At 44.9% G+C, this 13,193-nt stretch overlaps 1 protein-coding gene across 1 annotated transcript in view; it reads right to left on the bottom strand.

The window, feature by feature from the left end:
• CRYBG1 (crystallin beta-gamma domain containing 1) overlaps positions 1-13,193 on the bottom strand; it is a 133,754-nt gene that overhangs the window by 63,370 nt on the left and 57,191 nt on the right. The gene's annotated exons all lie outside the window — the stretch shown is intronic.

The raw sequence follows: 13,193 nt of genomic DNA, 5'->3' as shown, positions 1-13,193 counted from the left end.
GCTGTGGGATCCCCAGTGTCTCTGTTATTGGGGCAGGAAGAATAAATTGTTATTACCCTGATTATGGGAATCAAGGACAGTGGAACTATACTTGGCCTTTTGTTATGATGGAGGGACTCGCCATCAACTAAGTAGCACTTGCTAGGCAAGTGACATGGGTTCCAAAACTCTGTGAATTGAGAGAGGCTAGGGACAGGTATTAATACTTGGTGGTATGGGCCCCCTGGTGAGGGCCTTACGTGCTAATTGCACTTCCTCCTTTCTCTGCTGTGGCATATCAGAGCTAATTTTGATTCCATTAGGAGTCTAGTTACAGGCTGCTGAGCTGAATTCACTTTGGGCTGATAGTGCACCAGCACTGGGGCTCCCCTACTACAAGCTGAAATCACAAAAGAGCTAAACTTACTAAGAACATAACACTCAGTGATTTCAGCTAAGTAGTGGGGGAGCCTGAAGATATATGGTGGAGCACTTTGCGAGACGGCGAGCAGAGCGGCTTGTGGAGCAGAACAGTTTGCAGGACGGCTGGCGGAGCAGAGCATTGCAGTTTGTGGGATGGTGAGCAGAGCGGCTGGTGGAGCAGAGCAGTTTGTCGGATGCCTGGAGCAGCTCATGGGGCGGCTGGCCATCAACTTTGGACCATGTAAGGTGCCCCTTAAACCCCCCCCTCCCACCCATCTCCACCCAGGTTGGGAGGTAAAACTCTGCAGATAAACTTTTGAACTCTGGGGCTGCCCTGACCAGGGACAGAAACTTTTGGGTCGTGGGACTTTGGGTTGCTGGACTCAAGAACTAAAGGGAAAGGACATGCCCCCAATTTGCTTGGGGTGGGTTTTTTGCTCATGGGTTGTGTTATGAATCCTGTTGGTGGTGTTTCCCCAACATAATGCCACATTGTTTCTCTGTTATTAAAAGGCTTTTTGCTACACTCAGACTATGTGCTTGTGAGAGGGGAAGTATTGCCTCTTGGAGGCGCCCAGCGGGGTGGTATATATTTGTCCCAGGTCACTGGGTAGGGGGCTCGAGCCGGTTTTGCATTGTGTTATTGGAATAGAACCCCTAGATACTGAATCCGGCCCTTGTTGCTGCCAACTCTGACAGGCTGAAGGGTTAAATTTTGCGAGCAGAGCGGCTTGCGGGACGAGCCCCCCAAAATGAATACTGTGGGTCAATGCCTCATTACCTAGTCCAGCACCTTTATGTGAGTCAGAGGGCCAGAATGGGACAAAGTGGCCTTAAAAGCTTTGGTTCTGGCCACAAGAGGATTCCCCTGGAATAGGGTCTGTGGAAGACAGTGGTAACAAGCCCCCTGGGATTAGTGGCTAGGTTAAAGCTGTCATAGCTCCCTGTGTCTCTTGGTCTTGTAAGAGCATAAAGCCAATATATAAACCGAAAAGAGAACAGTGGATCAGATTGAGAAGAAATTTCACAAGAGCTTACAACAGACAGCCGCATATGTGACATTTGGTTTGGAGACCAGCTTTGCAACATTTGAGACAGAACTAAATATATTCTTCTTAATGGGTGTTAAACATTCACTAGGGTGAAGAATGAAAATATTCTGTCAAACCGAGTATTTAAAAATGAAATTAAGATGTTCTTATCCTCCACAGGAGTTCTAATTAAGGTTATCAAATATGTACATAATTTAACTAACATTTGATTGTATAAAATCTTTTAATTGAAGTGTCTGTCCAGTTTGGCACTCAAAAATTAAAGCATCCACATTAGTGGCCACTTCTGAAAATCTGGGCCTTAACCTCTCAGCCTCTAAAAGCCCATTTGTAAAATGGGTTTAATAAATACTTATCCACCTAGGTAAATTCTTTGACAGCTACAGATGAAGTGCTATGTGCAAAGAACTATTGTTATTTTTACAGTGAGTTTTATCCTGACTTTCAAATATAAAATGGGCTCTCCAGTCATTTTTGTTAAATATTATTAAGCATTTCTCCCAATTGTGAGTAGCACTATGCCAAATGTCAGTGTTCTCCTGTAATTCCCAGAGCACAGAAACTAATTGTTACAAAAATTGGATAGAAACGCTTATTCGTTAGGGTAAGTGTCACAATTATATTTCTGAAACCAACACTCACAGGAACAGAAGATGGGAATCACCTAGTGTATCACTTCCCTGGATACCCAGGGTTGTGAGGCACCTCGCTACCACCTGCCCTTAGCAGGAGCAAGTCTTGTCTGTGCCTGCTGGGGGTCAGCTCCCCAACCCCACCACCCCTGGACACCACAAGCACTCCCCTCCAGGCCTACCCAGGCCATGCTCTTACACTACAGGTTAGTGATAGACACACTCCAGCCCTCACGCCTTTCGAGTGTGTCCTTGGAGTGATCAGTCCCTGGTCCACTGGACACTCACAGAATTCCTAGCTTCACTACTCCCAAAGACACTGTAAATACTAGCTTATGGGTTTCCCTTCAGCTCACCGCTCCATTTAACACACAGCACTTACGCATGTATATAGTGAAAACAAGTAAAAGTTTATTTAAGAAATAGTAGAGATTTAAGTGATAGCAAGTAGAAATATTAAATAGTTTCATGTAAAATAAAATCATAATCATAACAGAACCTAAACTTACTTAACTAGTTACTATCAAGTCTTAGTTTTGTTCACCAGCGTTTTTCAGCCATGTAGGCTGTGATCCCTTTCTCATGAAACAAAACACACACGCAGCTTGTCTCCTCAGTGAAGGATCCAGGGATTACCTGAGTATCCCCAGTTATACCCCAAAAACCTATCCTTTTTACTCAAACAGGATATCCTCCTGCTGTTTGTTTTTTTCCTTCAGCTTTCCCCTTGTGTGACATCTGGTTCAGCAATACAAATAGGTCTCCGCTATTTGTGTGGTGCACACAATACACACTTGACCAGATAGAGAGATAAGTTGCAATGGGGGAGGTTTAGATTGGATATTAGGAAAAACTTTTTCACTAAGAGGGTGGTGAAACATTGGAATGCGTTACCTAGGGAGGTGGTAGAATCTCCTTCCTTAGAGGTTTTTAAGGTCAGGCTTGACAAAGCCCTGGCTGGGATGATTTAACTGGGACTTGGTCCTGCTTTGAGCAGGGGGTTGGACTAGATGACCTTCTGGGGTCCCTTCCAACCCTGATATTCTATGATTCTATGATTCTATAAGCATCTCCTACCCCATGTAAGACTCACTGGCTCTAGAATCTGGGCCTATAGAGCTGCAACCCAGCAGCAGCTGTAACCAGCTTGCACTCACTACCCACAATCCACTGTAGACAGACCACAGGAAGTCTGCATCAAGGGGTCTGACAGGCAGCAGCCTCATTGCTCCTGATTGCCTTCCTGCCCTATATAAATCCAAGGGGCATTCCAGGAAGTGTCCAGCAATAATGTGGATCTCCTGGAGCTACTGTGACCATTCCTGCTCTTGAACTCATGGCTGTGACCTCTGCTTGATCTGGACTTCACCTCCTGAGCTGGACCCTGAAACCTAACTCTGACCCTTGGTGTTGATCCTGGCCTGGAACCTGACTATGAACTCCTCTGCTACTCCCAGCTTCAGGTTTGACCCTGTGCTGACCCTTGGTCATGACTGCCCTTGTTTAGGATCCCGACACCTCTGCCTGACCAGAACCTATCATCTTCTGCTGACCTGTCTTCACTTACATACTTCCAGAACAGTTCTCAGTATAGATATGTAACTCCTTAAACAACATCCATACATCTTGCAGTGATATTACATTGCCTCTATATAAATCCATGGTACACCCACATCTTGAATACTGCATGCAGATCTAGTTGCCCCATCTCAAAAAAGTTAGATTGGAATTGGAAAAGGTTCAGAAAAAGGCAACAAAAATTATTAGGCGTATGGAACAGCTTCCATGTGAGGAGAGATTAGTAAACTGGGACTTTTCAGGTTGGAAAAGAGATGACTAAAGGAAGATATGACAGAGGTCTATAAAATCATTTACTTTCTCCACACCAGTCATAAGAGTGTTATTTACTCCTCATAACACAAGAACAAGGGGTCACCAAATGAAATTAATGGGCAGCAGGTTTAAAACAAACAAAAGGAAGTATTTCTTCATACAATGCACAGTCAACCTGTGGAACTCCTTGCCAGAGGCCAAGACTATAACAGGGTTAAAAAAGGAACTAGATAAGTTAATCAAGGATGAACTTATCTATCAATGGTCCATCAAGGATTATTGGCCAGGATGGCAGGGATGGTGTCCCTAGCCTCAGTTTGCCAGAAGCTGGGAATGGGCGACAGAGGATGGATCACTTGATGATTACCTGTTCTGTTCATTCCCTCTGAAGCACCTCGCATTGGCCACTGTTGGAAGACAGGATACTGGGCTGAATGGACCTTTGGTTTGACCCATTTTTATGTTTTGATGTAATGATCAGGATGACCAGTGTGTCAGCGGCTGTTCGTAGAGACCTCACATTTCACCCTTTGCACTATTATATAGTCCCTAAAAACCCTTGTGCTCCCCTTATGCCCTCTGCCGGTTGACATAACTGGGTCCATAGGACACATCTCACCACAAAGAGACTTAGGCATTCTGATGCTCAACATTTCAACACCTAACTTTTAGTTGCCTAGAATTTTCTAGGAACAAATCACTGAAACAACACAGAGCCACACACTGCCTGTTAAGTGCCTAGGCTCCTTACATAATGCACAGGGAGAGATAGGCACCTTAGAATCAGATCCACAAAAGCCAGAGTCCTAAGCAGTGTGCTGCCTAAGCCAGCCAATGGGAAATGCTGAGGAGAAGGATGTCATAAGCCCCGCCCCTCTCATGGAGATAGGCATCTGAGTCTGGGCTGTAGGGAGATGCCTCTCTCTGCTACCGATCCGCAGCTGGAAACATCTCTCCTGAAGTCATATGGCTCAGATGCTTAAGCCATTTCGATGAGAATGAATTAAGTACTTCCTCACTCCACACCAAATGGCTGGAGGAGGAGGAGGTGGTAGTAGTGCCTACCTCATAAGTCCTAGGCCAGGGGTTACAGCACTGACCTAGGATGCAAGGAACCCAGGTTCAATTTCCCCTCCCTCTGTCTATTTTGAGAATATTTGAACAGGTGTCTCCCACTCCTCTTGGGGGGGGGGGGGGCTCTTAACCACTGAGCAACAGGCTATTCTGATGTGGGGGTCTCTCTCTCTCATTTAAGTTGTTCTATTTTGGATAAATATTTAGTCATTAGGCCAGAGAGTGCATATGAGTGACTCTGTAACCTGGTGGTTAGGGCACACATCCAGGAAGTGAGACCAGGGTTCAGTGCCCCTGCTCCAAAGACACACTAATTATTTCTCGAAAGTGGAACAGGGAGCCTCACATCTGAATAGTCCATATAGACCATGCTTGGGGAACTCTCCTGAGAGGTATGGGGGGCCCCTTTTCAAATCTATCTCCCTAGCAGACAGAGGGGGAAACTGAATCGGGGACTCCCACATCCCAGATGAGTGCTCTAACCATGTGGTTAAAAGTGGGTAGTGGCACCACCACCACGACAATTTTGAATAGGACCTGATCTGGTAGGTGGCCTCTAAGCCTACATCAGGCCCAGCTGATGAGATAGACGAAGCAATGTTTATCTTCCCCCAGTTTGTGGTTCACACTGGAGCTTAGGTGGGAAATAGGTGTGTCACAGATCTTAGCAAGCACCGCTTTTTGGCTCACTAGCACAGCTATGAGGGGAATCCAATCCTCTCTGCTCTGGATCACAGAGTTTCTTCAAGCTCCTAGAGCCTAAGCAGGCTGCAGCACTGGTTCCTCCCCTGGGGCTCTCTGGCACGTTTCCTGGGCACTGACTCTGTCTGTTACACTTCTTGGAAATGGAGCTCCTCAGCCCACCTGCTCTAGGAGCAGTGCCAACTCCCCAAGATACTCCAGTTATTAAATAACACCTCTCTCCCAAACCTCCACCCCAAAGATGTGAAGCTACTGGTTTACAGTCTAACACACTCAGCATCACTCAGTAGAAGCAGTAAACACCAACATAATCTGCACAGTTTAACACCTTTATGCTCTTTCATACTTAATCATGTAAAGTACAGGAGATACAGACCCATACAAAACAACAAACACTAAATGCATGTCCCTGACTCAGTTTCCTCACCACTCCAGGGCATTCTTTGAGCTGGGGTCCAAGTCCCTTGGCTTGTCAAGAGTCCTTAGGCTGCCCGGGATCAGGAAAGTGCACAGGGCCCCCCTTTGCCCATGAGGCTGGTACTTGCTGGGTGACCTCTTCCTTCTGGAGCCCCTCACCCAGCTTCTGTGACCTTGCTCTCTCCAGCTCCACCCTACTACTTCCTGTCTACCTCCCAATTCTTGTGTGTTTATTTAAACTCTGACCAGTCATCTGCTCTCTTTTGTTTGAATCCTGGTAGGTTTCCACTGATCCTACCCCTTGCCCTCTCACTCCAGAGGAATCAGCAAAACTGTTTTTTCTAAAGATGCAGCCTTTTAAAACAGATACATACACACACATATGTTTGATTTTCACACAACTTTTGAGGCCTAAATGCCATCATTAATCTTATTTCCCATCATCCCTGTGTATTTGATTCTTATTTATGCATTTTAAAGATGCAGTTTACAAGAAAGTGTGATGCAATTATTCTGATAAAAAAAAACTAGGTTTACACAGCAAAATGTATTATGTTAAAGTCAAATCCTTGTCTAAGGACTGACTGTTGTACTTAAACTGATTTTAGGTGCCTCTATTTATCTGTCTAAATGTTGCCTGTCAAGATTTTGAAAATTATCTTAATGAACAAAACATGGGAGGAAAGTTTTTCCTGCATCCAAGAACTTTCTTTTGTTCAAATCTATCCCCATTTTGACCTCTTACTCAGAGTAATTTAGGAAATGCTTTGGCAAATGAGGACCAGAAAGAATGTCTTGGGGTATGTCTTGGACCGTGACACACAGTACATTTGTTTTAAAGAGATAACTGAAAAAAGAGCACTCCAGTTTATAAAGCAATAATTCAGTTACCAAGTGAATAGAATAAGAAAGTAAAGATCAGTTATTTTTTCATAACAAGAGACTGGAAATCCAAAGCAATCCTTTCATTGTGATTATTATATTGCAACTAGAAAAAGAGTACTTGTGGCACCTTAGAAACTAACCAATTTATTTGGGGGGGGGAGGGATAGCTCAGTGGTTTGAGCATTGGCCTGCTAAACCCAGGGTTGTGAGTTCAATCCTTGAGGGGGCCATTTAGTGATCTGGGGCAAAAACTGGGGCTTGGTCCTGCTTTGAGCAGGGGGGGTTGAACTAGATGATCTCCTGAGGTCCCTTCCAACCCTGATATTCTATGATTCTATGATTTGAGCATAAGCTTTCGTGAGCTACAGCTCACTTCATCGGATGCATAAAAGTGGAAAATGCAGTGAGGATGTTTTTATACACGCAGACCATGAAAAAATGGGTGTTTATCACTTCAAAAGGTTCTCTCTCCCCCCACCCTTGCAACTAAAGATACAAAGTGATAAATTATGCGTGTTCCAATTGTGTTGTACATTGTGCAGTGTGCAAAGGGGGAAGGATAAGGCAATATGCACTGCTATGAGGGACTGATGAGCAAAGTACATCAAAAGCTTTGTGCTGTTATCCTATCAGTTCTAAGGGTGCAGAGCGACATTGTGCACATGCTGAGCTACATGGTTCTGTAGCAAGGCAAAATGCAGCTATGATCACACCAAAAGAGAGCAAAGTCTGTTGCCAAAATCCTAAAACTCATTCAAATAAATTACGCAAGTGCAACTGGTACAAGAAATGCATAATGTAAAGCAGTCTCTGACTCTCTGCATAGGTCACTGCACAATCATAGCAACAGGGGCTGTGAAAAAGTAATTGATGCAAATGGCAAATTCACAGGATTCCACTCAGCACGAAAAAGAAAGGGCATGAATATGCCCTCCAGGAAGAAGGGGAAAAGATCTTGATGAGGAAGAGTGTGCAGTAGCGTGAGCAATGGCACTGTTGAAATGTTGACGTGCTGGTGTAATTGATTGACATATAGAGGCAATACAGCAGGATAAAAGGATGGCCATGGTTCACACCAGATAACCTAGCAATGTCACAGTCCTTTGTGAGTATTCCCATAACTCCTTGCAGAGCGTCCATACTGGCTCATAGGCAGCAAGTCTCTAACACTATCTGGACTTTGCTTGGGGCACGGAATGTCAGTTGTCTATTAATCCAAGGCTGATAACAATACACACTGTCACATGTATTACTCAGTTGCCTGCCTGAGCCATCTGGTAAAGAGTTGCATTTCCACATATGGAAACGCTTTCCTCTACTGGACTTTTTTCTACAGTTTGTTCACAGCATTACATATAACTGCACATTTGCAAACTCTAGTGCCAGATAATTTCTGGTGCTCTTATTCACTGAGGATGAAATTCAACCCTGTGCATTGGGCCAGCACAAAGGCTATGAAGTACTTAAGCCACAATTTCACAGTATGGGCCTTGTGGTGGTTCCCCTGTACCAGGAGTGAACTTTACCTCAGTATACAATTTTTTTGAGCTACTTGGAAGGACAGGGTCCAGAGTGAAACCTGCCTTAAGCAGCCAGCCATGGATCAGTAAATATGGGTTGGGTTTTAGTCAAAAGTTAAAAAACACTACTGGAAGCCTGGGAATACTTCAGAGGTCATTCAGAATAGGGTTTGATTTCTTGAAGGGGATCTGTAGTGCAGGTCTCACTGGACATATTTTAAGCTTTTCTCACTCTTCTCAGTCTTTTTTTTCTAATAAAAATGAAGCTTCCCTATACTTGTTCCATATCTCCATCTTTAATGCTAGAACTTAGGACACCTTCCCCTTACACAGATATGCAAGAAATGCATGGTAGCATTAAAAAAATGTATCACCTCCCCATTGTTCTTATTGTTCCCTAGGACCTATGTTAGCTATCAACAGTAATACTAGGCATCTCTGACCAACTAGAGCTCAGCAACTCAAAGCTGAGCTGCCACTAGAGAACAGCAGAAAAATGGAGAGTCACAGAAGTATTTAATGCTTCTATGAATCAGCCATAATGATCAAACATGGAGTAAAGAAATGGTATTTCGATGAAGTAGAAGAGATGAGGTTTTAGATGGCTTGGGAGGTAGACAAGATGGTGTTAAGGACACTGGGGCATGGCCACTAGGTAACTCGAGGGGATGGAAAACCACGAGTGTCGATGAAGCCTCCTCTCACTAGGCCCAAGTGTCCTTGGCCCCCCCGCTTGGAGGCACTCGCAGTAGTTATGCTGAGAATCTGCAACAATATGTTGCAAAGTCAAACTGCCTGAAACTAAACAAGGCCAAACAAAGCAAATATAAAAAAAAAAAAAATGCTAAATAAAGCAGCTTTATGTATAATTTAACAAATAATATAAAACAAGGAAACTAGCTGGTACCTGGATTAGCTGGCTATATGAATACTTAGGGCAGCTTGCTATTAAATAAGTATGCTAAAAAAAAAAAATGTATAAGAGCCTGTGTAACTTCCTGCTCTGGGTGCAAAATTTGAGATTCTATTCTCCCTGTACCTTTCTGCAGCTGCAAATAAACTTTTCTGCTTCTCCACCCCGTTGTAATTATTGGGTGAAGCACACCGGGTAGCGAACCAACCCCTGCTGTTGTTTTGCCTCTCAGCACTGGGTGCCGGCAACAGCTTTTGGCGTCCCTGGGTGGGCGACGAGGCTGCTATTTAGCCTTGCCCGGACCCCTCCTGGAGGTCGAGCATTGCAGCGAGAACCGACGCCCAGCGCGCACCAGTGAGTTCATTGGGGGCCTCGGAAGAGACGCGATTTGATCGACCCCGGAGGGCACAACGGTGCAACGCACTCATATAGTGGAGAAGCGGCTGTGGACAACTGTGAGGAACCGGTCCCTTGGACATAGGGGAGAAGCAGCTGCGGACGACTGTGAGGAACCAATCCCTTGGATAAGGTAGGAACCTTTTGAAATCCGTATTGTATGCTCTGTTGGAACCTGGGGACGCCCAGAGTTACCCTGTAGGTATGGGACAGGGACAGAGCTTGGGGGTTAGGGCACAGTGTACGCCCCTAGAATGCATTCTAGCAAACTGGAAAGTATTTGGTGCAGATCCAATGACTAAGAGGCAATGATCATGGGGATATGACCCGCCTTACCTCCTATAAGGAATTGCTTTTGCATGGACTCCGTTACTCGGCTATCCGACATAATAATTGGGCAAAGCCATATGAAGTAATGCAGGATTTAAAAGAAAGCCCAGGGGCCTTTCTACAGTGTATTTGGGACACAATTCGACAGAACACTAATGCAGACCCCGATGATCAGGCAACTGAGTCAATTATTAACGGAATTTTTACGAGCAAAGCAGCCCCTGATATTAAGAGAAAGTTGCAAAAAAAGGAGGATTTAAGGGGCATAACCATGGCACAAATCTTAGAGACTGCAAACCGAGCTTATAGTCTGAGAGAGACAGAAAAGAAGGAAAAGCAAGTAAGACTGATGGTAACAGCGGTACAGGCCGGCACTAAGGGAAGTGGCCGGGGAGGAAGGGGCCGTGGACGCGAACATCCGGGCTCGCAGGAGAGACGACTGGGTTGCAACCAGTGTGCCTTGTGTCAACAAGAGGGACACTGGAAAAATGAGTGCCCAAAGAGGAAAGAAAAGGGGGGTGCCTCTATGATGGCGATGGTGGAGCAGGAATAGGGGCGTTGGAGAGACGGACCACCCTACCCCCAGAACCCCGAGTAAAGATGCGGGTGGGAAGCTCAGAAATAGATTTTTTTAGTGGACTCTGGAGCGGCACGAACTGCTGTAAATCGACCCCTTCAGTTGCCAGTAGCAGTTTCCCTTACTGTGGTGGGAGCCACAGGCAGGGACACCAAGTGCCCAGTGTATGCCCCAGCGGAATGCGCTTTGGGAAACAGGACTATATCCCACAAGCTGGTATACCTCCCTGAGTGTCCAACACCTCTGCTGGGACGGGATCTGCTTTGTTGCCTCGGTGCCGCCCTGCATTTTACTGAGGATGAAATAACCCTTACCTTACCCCCTGAGAATGCATGGATCATGACCCTTGCAGTTGAGCCCTCAGCCATGCAAGCCCCAGAATGGAGCCTGTGGGAAGACCAGGTGTACCCCCTCGTGTGGGCATCAGGGATTCCAGGAAAAGCCACCCACCAGACCCCCATTACTATTCAGCTCATACCAGGAAAAGGCCCAGTGCAAGTAAAACAGTATCCAATCAAGAGGGAAGCCAGAAAAGGTTTACAGGAAACTATAGATCAATTCCTAATGTATGGTATTCTCAGAGAATGTCAGTCAGCCTGGAACACTCCCATTCTACCCGTACAGAAGCCTGATGGCATGTATCGGCTGGTACAGAACCTAAGGGCAGTCAATAAACGGCTTAAGACTTTGCACCCTCTTGTCCCTAACCCGTATACCTTATTGGCTTCTATAGGGGAACAGTATACCCATTTTTCAGTCCTCGATCTAAAAAATGCTTTCTTTACCATCCCAGTTGCCACCCCGTCACAAAAAATCTTCTCCTTCAAGTAAAAAAACCAAAAAAAAAAAGTTAAAAAGCAACTTTGCTGGACAGTGTTGGCCCAGGTATTTAAAAACTCCCCCACGCTCTTTGGCCAGGCTTTTGCCAAAAACCTAAAAAAATAAAATAATAAAAAGGCCCTCCTTCTGCAGTATGTAAATAATTTGTTAATTGCCACTGTGGGCCAAACCCCCTGCCTTAAAGCCACCGTGAGCCTCCTGAATTTTATTGGACTCCGGGAATATCGGGTAGCACAAAGTAAGGCTCAAATCGCCCTCCCAAAGGTACAGTACCTCGGGTTTCACATACAGCAAAAAAAGCGTCAGCTTTCAAGCAAAAAAAAAAAAAAAAAAGCTATCAAATTCCTACCCCAAGTAATCGTAAGCAGCTCAGAGCATTTTTGGGTATGGCAGGCTTTTGCAAAATATGAATCCCAAAGTTTGGACTGTGGGCTAAACCCCTGTACAACTATATTAAAAAAAGCAAATCGTAAACCCTTCTATTGGACCCCAAAAGCTAACAGGGCATTTAAAATCCTAAAAAAAAAAAATTAATAAAAGCCCCGGCTCTGGGCCTGCTGGATCTCTCTAAGCCGTTTCAGTTGTATGTACATAGACAAAAAGGAATGGCCCTGAGAATGCTCACACAGCTGTTAGGAGCATAGAGACGTCCTGTGGCTTATTTTTCTAAGCAACTGTATCAGGTTGCAAAGGGTTGGCCGGCATGTTTACGGGTGGTCGCAGCTACTGCCCTAATGCTTAAAAAAGCCAAGAAGCTAACATTGGGAGGGGTTATGCAAATCTATACTCCCCATATGGTCCGAGCCTTATTAAATGCAAAAAAAGGGCTTTGGCTCACCCAGGCTCGGATTGCTCGGTACCAGGCTAAGCTGTTAAAAAACTCTGAAGTCACCTTACAGCCTTGCCCCTCCCTTAACCCAGCCACTCTCTTGCCAAAAACAAAAACATAACTGTTTAAAAATCATAAATGCTCAGTACTCCAGCCATCCAAATTTAAAAAATGTACCCCTCCCAAATGCAAATTATAAATGGTACACTAATAATAGCAATACTATAATAAATAGGCAAAAAAAAGCGGGTTATGCTGTTGTGACCCTCCATAACACTGTAAAAGCTAAAGGTTTGCCTGCTGGGACCTCTGCCCGGCTTGCCAAACTAAGAGCCATAACCCGTGCACTTAAACTATCAAAAAAAAGCAGATCAACATTTTTACTAATTCAAAATATGCTTTTGGTGTGCTACATGCTCATGCTGGCCTATAAAAGCAAAGGGAAATGCTGACAGCCCAAGGCTCCCCAATCAAGTACGGGCCCCAAATCCTCCAGCTCCTAGAAGCCATACAACTTCCCTCGGAAATGGCAGTAGTACACTGTAAAGCCCATTAAAAAAAAAACATCAAAATGTGGCTAAAGGTAACGCCCGGACAGATAGAGAGGCAAAGCATGCTGCCACCCTGCCATCCCCTCAGACTAAAAACGCCCATATGCATGCCCTTATCCCATGAGTAGGGAAGCTGCCAACCCCTCAGTACTCTTAAAAAAAATAAAATAATAATAAAAAAAAACCACAAAACACACCACACAGCTAACTAACAAACTCGGTCTCCAAAAAAAAAAAAAA

Source organism: Chelonia mydas, chromosome 3, assembly GCF_015237465.2.
Source record: "Chelonia mydas isolate rCheMyd1 chromosome 3, rCheMyd1.pri.v2, whole genome shotgun sequence".
NCBI lineage: Eukaryota > Metazoa > Chordata > Testudines > Cheloniidae > Chelonia > Chelonia mydas.
The sequence above is the reverse complement of the archived record's forward strand: the minus strand, read 5'-3'. Positions and strand labels throughout refer to the sequence as shown.